General features: G+C 39.3%; 1 protein-coding gene across 1 annotated transcript in view; it reads right to left on the minus strand.

Annotated features, from left to right (window-relative positions):
* Positions 1–6,000, minus strand: part of abcf1 (ATP-binding cassette, sub-family F (GCN20), member 1) — a 220,415-nt gene that overhangs the window by 83,201 nt on the left and 131,214 nt on the right. The gene's annotated exons all lie outside the window — the stretch shown is intronic.

Here is a 6,000-nt window from a genome sequence, read left to right on the forward strand (position 1 = left end):
ATCAAGAGCTCCAAGATGATAGCTTCTGGAAATCTAAATTGACTGAGAAGCGAGCTGTCATTATATGTAAATACAAACCTTCTTCTATTGAATTTAATTCCTTTATTGTTGTTGTATGGTACAATGAGATTAAATATGCAAATCCTCCATAAACTTATTTTCCTATAAAATGATAAAATAATAATAATAATGATAACACAATAAAAAAACATATAGTGCAGATAGTGAAATGGTTCATTAAGTGGCTCAGCTTGTGCAACATTACAGCTGTAGTGCAAGTTTTCAGTGAGGTAATTGTACTTCTAAGTACAAACAGTTCTACCGGGAGAACTTGATGGAATGATTGAGTGAGTTTAGAGCTCTTGGGATGAAGGAAAGGCTCTGAAGCATTTGCCGTATGGGAAAAGTTCAAAGAGACTGTGCGCATGGCTGAGGCAGCATGTGCTAGATGCTGTATCCCGATAATCCTCTGTCTGATCAGCTGCTGCAGAGTAGCGATTCCACGCTCTGATGCAGTGGGTTAAAATACTCTTGAGTGGTGCAATGAGAGTAACAACACTAAAGTAGCTATGGTATTTGGAAAAGTTTGGCCATTCTGTGGACCATTATAATGTTATAGGTTGATTACAATCAGCTGCCTTAAACTAATAAATGATATGCTGTTAATTTCAGTGTATTTGATAAAGCTGCGTCAGAGATGTGAATCTAAAAAATAAAAGGAATGCACACAGAAACAGCACTGCTTTGACGCTGAGTGCCACCAATTTGTAAAACCAAACCGAAAACTTGAGTAAGCACAGGTTAAAGCTGGCATGAGAATGTGTGTGGCTTTACACCAGGTTTAGCCGTTATACATCGTAATGTGACTGTGGAAACGGGCATATGCAACATTTTTGTGTGTACGCACCATTTATACATGAGGCCCCAGGACAGTAAGAAGTGGATCCTGGAGGCTGAAATGACTCTGAATGTTTCAAAAGGTCAGACTGGGAACTGATGTGCAAGTCATGTGGAGACGATTTTGAGAGACTCGGTCATTGCATTACAGACTGTATTAACGTCGATGTTGTCACTATTGTTCCCTCAGGCTGCAGCTTCCCAAACTAGTATTACACCGCTAAAAAAGTCTCCTGAATGACAAGGAATGAGCTTTAACATCTGGAAACAAAAAGGCTCAGAAGTGTGCATAAAGTATGCTAAAGAAAAAGCTAAATGAAGAAAGGTTATACAGATAAAACTGAAAAACTCACTCCAAATAACTTTCAATCCCAGGCTCAGGTCAGCAAAGTCGAGAGTATAACTTTTTTGGGTGTTACTCAATGAGGATCTCTCCTGGACCCAGCACATCTCCCTCCTTATCAAGAAGGCACAGCAGCAAATTTAATGCCAGAACTCGACTCATGCAAGGTTAGTTTTCTTGGTTGTTTATGGTTAGTTTATGTATAAATTAAGGATTTTTCAAATGTTCATTTTTTTCCGTGCTTAAAACTCATATGAAAAAAAGTGTTTACAGCGAGCGGTTCGTAAGGCTGTAGCGTGAACTCTTGCAATGTTAGTTTTCTATGTTCAAGGTTTTCTCAGTGTTATTCAATGTTATTACATTTAGTTTACTACTAGTAAAATGGCCAGCAACGTTCATGGCAATGACAACACAATTACATTGTCAATCATGTTACGTTATTATTAAAATGTTTCCTCTTCTTTTTCATTACTTCTTTAACACTACTTCTCTGCTGTAGCGGTATATATGAACTAGCAAAATACCGCGCCGCTGGCGGAAATATGTAATGTTAAAAAGTAATGAAAAAAAAGCTGTGTAATAATAATTGTGTTGTCATTGTCATGAGTGTTGCTGTCATATATATATATCTCTATACTAATAAAAGGCAAAGCCCTCACTCACTCACTCACTCATTCATTCTCCAACTTCCCGTGTAGGTAGAAGGCTGAAATTTGGCAGGCTCATTCCTTACAGCTTACAGTTGGGCAGGTTTAATTTCGAAATTCTACGCCTAATGGTCATAACTGGAAGGTATTTTTCTCCATTAACTGTAATAGAGTTGAGATGGAAAGACTAGGGGAGTTTAGGTGTGACATCATCACGCCTCCACGTAATCACGTGAACTGACTGTCAACGCAGTGCGTAGAAAACCAGGAAGACCTCCAAAAAGCGCTTAAGAAAACATGCATTATATAATTGAGAGGCAGCAAAACAATAAGAAGCGGCGAGTGACATATACTACCATATTCATGAGTGCTGCTACCTCGGAAAAAGAAAACCGCGGTGTAAACTTAAAGTTTAAATTAAGTTCATAGACAGGCTACTGCTGGCGTTTCACATGCCCACGGGAATGCGGGATACAAGTTTAATGAGAGGGCGCTTGAGGATATATACGAGAGTTTTGATCACTTTGTAACTAAGTTAAAATTGTAGGTGGAGTTGGTCTCGTCCGATGCGAGAGATGGACGTCTGAAGTGGAGCTCCGCTAGCAGTGGTGCTATTTTTCATATTATTTGCTTATTATTCAGAGATATCCTGTATTTATTCAACCCGAGAGGGACCGCTACAGTATATGTAAACACATATAAACATGGCCAACAAGAAGGGGGGTCTGAAAGAATCGAAGACGAAAGCTACATCCAAGCTGCGATCAGCAAGCCCTAGTTCGAATCACGGCCTCTCAGAGACAGACCTGGATCAGATGGGCGAAAGTACAGACTCCTCGGGACCACGGTCCGCTACATCGTCGCCGCTGAGAGCGAAAAGGGAGCGAAGGTGCGATCGTGAGTGCAGATGTGGATAGCTTCGCCGATTGGAGAGGATTACCTGAAACTGGAAAAGGCGGGAGGTCCGCGGCTTCAGTTACGCAATCAGCGGGACTGGAGCAGCGGGACACCGGCTTCAGCAGAGTCTGCTGCTTCATCTACGGCACAAGAAGGCACATTTCAGCTATCTGAACTGAAAGTGTTGCTCGCTGAGCTAAGGCAAGATATAAAGAAAAGAAGGCTAATGAGAAAGCAACGGCAAAGGCACTTGAGAGACTGAAACAGGAATTAAAACAGGAAATCCAACAGGCAAATGAAAGGCTGCGCCAAGAGGTACAACTAGAACTTCGACAGGTGCTGGGTAAAATCGAAGAGCGCATTGAGAAAAACTCAGTTAAACTGAGCACGCTTGCTGATCGATTGGAGCATCTTAGTGAGACATTCACGAATCGGATCGAAATAGCGAACATCTAGCTGCCTGTGCCGAGGAAAGAGCAGTAAATGTCAGTTTGGAATGTAAAAAACTCGGAGAAAAACTTGGAGACAGACTGGCTGCTTTAGAAGATGGGAATAGAAGGTATAATGTCAGAATTGAAGGCCTGCGGAGAATCGAAAGTTTAAACCGGTGAAATTCGCAACTGAACTTTTTCTAAAATAATGGGCGACTTTAAAGCAGAATCTGAGATAGCAGCGGCTTACGCGTGCGGATCAAACACCGTCAGACCCGACCAAGATCTTTTATAGTTCGTTTTGAGCGATTATCATTTAAGTTAGAGGTGATGGAACTCCTCAGGAAAAAAAAGGGGAAGATATTATATATGAAGATTGCCACATTCGCGTCTTCCCTGACTTCTCTCCAGCAACAGCTATTAAACGCGCCGCCTTCTATAATATTAAACAGCGGCCACGGCAAGCCAATGTCAAATCGGCCTCCTGTATCCGGCAAAACTGAAAGTGGAATGGCAGGGTCATTTCTATGTCTTCGCTAGCAAGGAAGAGGCAGAAAATGAGTTAAGAAAGCTGATCCCGGGACTATTCTGATACATAATTGTGAGTCATGGCGGTAAATGATACGCTAGGATTAATAATCTACTGTCTGATCTATTTGTTTTTAAAATACGGGTTTTTTATCAGCATATATTCTCATATTCTTATATTATTATTACTTACTTATTACTTATCATTACTTAGTATTACTAGAGCTAAATGTTTATGTTTTATTGTGCTTAATTACGTTTTCCTCCTCTTTTTCTTTTCTAATTATTTCATGTGTACCCTAAATGAGACTGTTCAATATCATACCCTTGGTTTGCTGTTATTGCTATTACTGCATTAAGACTTGTTATGCTTGTTTTGGACACATCTTTAACACCATCACCTGGGTTTATTATCTGGGGATATCATCTTAATGCACTAAAATTGATGAAGATTATATGTATATGTGTATGTGTATGTATATATATATATGTATATATGTATGTATATGTGTGTATATATATATGTATATATATTAAGTGCAAAATTCTTTTTTCTTTTTTTTTCTTTTTCCTCTTTTAAAGACTATATTGGTAACAGATATCTCTATCTTTTAACCTTAAAGCGCCACTGCATGGGGGCTTGATGTGCTTTGGACGTGCTCTGTCTCTGGGTATGTCAGAGGACTGGGACTGCATGAAGTGGGTTTTAGCCTCACCTGGGGAGGCAAAAAGGGAGGGTGGGGGTTAAGGGGGAAGAGAAAGAGAGCAGGCTTGATCTATACCTAATCTATCATCTCAATCTTTATAATTATAACTATCAACGTAATAATAAGCTGCATGGCAACAACTCTTGGGGGAATAGGAAATTAAGACCTAAACTATTTCACTTCCAAATCCAGACATCATTATTATGAACATGGAGAGAAACCTAATAAGCTTTTAGCGCAACAAATTCACAAGCAAGATATGCATAGCGCAATCATCCGGTAATTACTAACACGAGCGGAGATAAAATCATCGAACACAAAAATATAATGTACACTTTTAGAGACTACTATAAATCCCTATATACTACTGAGTTTAAAGAAGACAATATACAATCTAATGCATTTCTGGATAAATTACAGATACCACAAATTGACGCTAGTGTGGAGGCTTCGATAAACCTCTGTCATTATCAGAATTACTGGATGCTATAAAGTCACTCCAAGGTGGAAAAGCAGCAGGCCCTGACGGCTACCCTGCAGAGTTTTACAAGAAATTCTCCGCTCAGCTAGCTCCCCTCCTATTAGCAACATTTACAGAAGCCAGAGATAACCAATCTCTTCCACAAACCTTTAAGCCAAGCACTAATCACTGTCTTCCCAAAACAAAATAAGGACTTATTACAATGTGCATCATACAGACCAATTTCACTTCTGAATAACGGCGTTAAAATACTCTCTAAAATCATAGCTAAAAGGATGGAGAAAGTGCTCCCCTCAGTAATATCCACAAGACCAAACTGGATTTATTAGGGGACACTTGTCTTCAAATCTTCATTGTTTAATGTAATATACTCACCAACTAAATCAAACACCCCAGAAATATTATTATCATTGGATGCAGAAAAAGCATTCGACATGATTGAATGGAAATACCTTTTTACTATTTTGGAGAAGTTTGGGTTTGGCCCGAACATTTGTGCATGGATTAAATTACTGTATACTAACCCAGAAGCTTCAGTTTGCATCAATAACATTTGCTCAGACTACTTTAAACTAGAGCGTGGCACAAGACAAGGATGCCCTTTGTCACCACTGCTGTTTGCAATTGCCATTGAACCACTGGCAATACATTGTCGAAATACCGATCAGATAAAGGGGATTAGCAGAGAAGGACTGGAACAGAAAATCTCATTATATGCAGATGACATGGTACTGTATATATCGGGACCCAGAAAATTCTGTGCCTGCAGTCTTAGCAGCACTCACAGAATTTCAAAAGCTCTCTGGTCTCAGAATTAATCTGAATAAAAGTGTACTCTTTCCGGTGAATTCAAGCATATAATATTAGATTAGACACCCTTCCTTTTATCATTGCAGAACAGTTTAAATACCTCGGGTAAACATCACAAGTAAACATAAAGCTCTTTATCAACAAAATTTAAATCGTCTGCATGGAAAAAAATTAAACAAGACTTGCATAGATGGTCAACCCTTCATCTCACACTAGCTGGAAGAATTAACACTGTTAAGATGAATATTCTTCCTAAGCT

The sequence above is a fragment of the Polypterus senegalus genome, chromosome 11, assembly GCF_016835505.1.
Source record: "Polypterus senegalus isolate Bchr_013 chromosome 11, ASM1683550v1, whole genome shotgun sequence".
Taxonomy (NCBI): Eukaryota; Metazoa; Chordata; class Cladistia; order Polypteriformes; family Polypteridae; genus Polypterus; species Polypterus senegalus.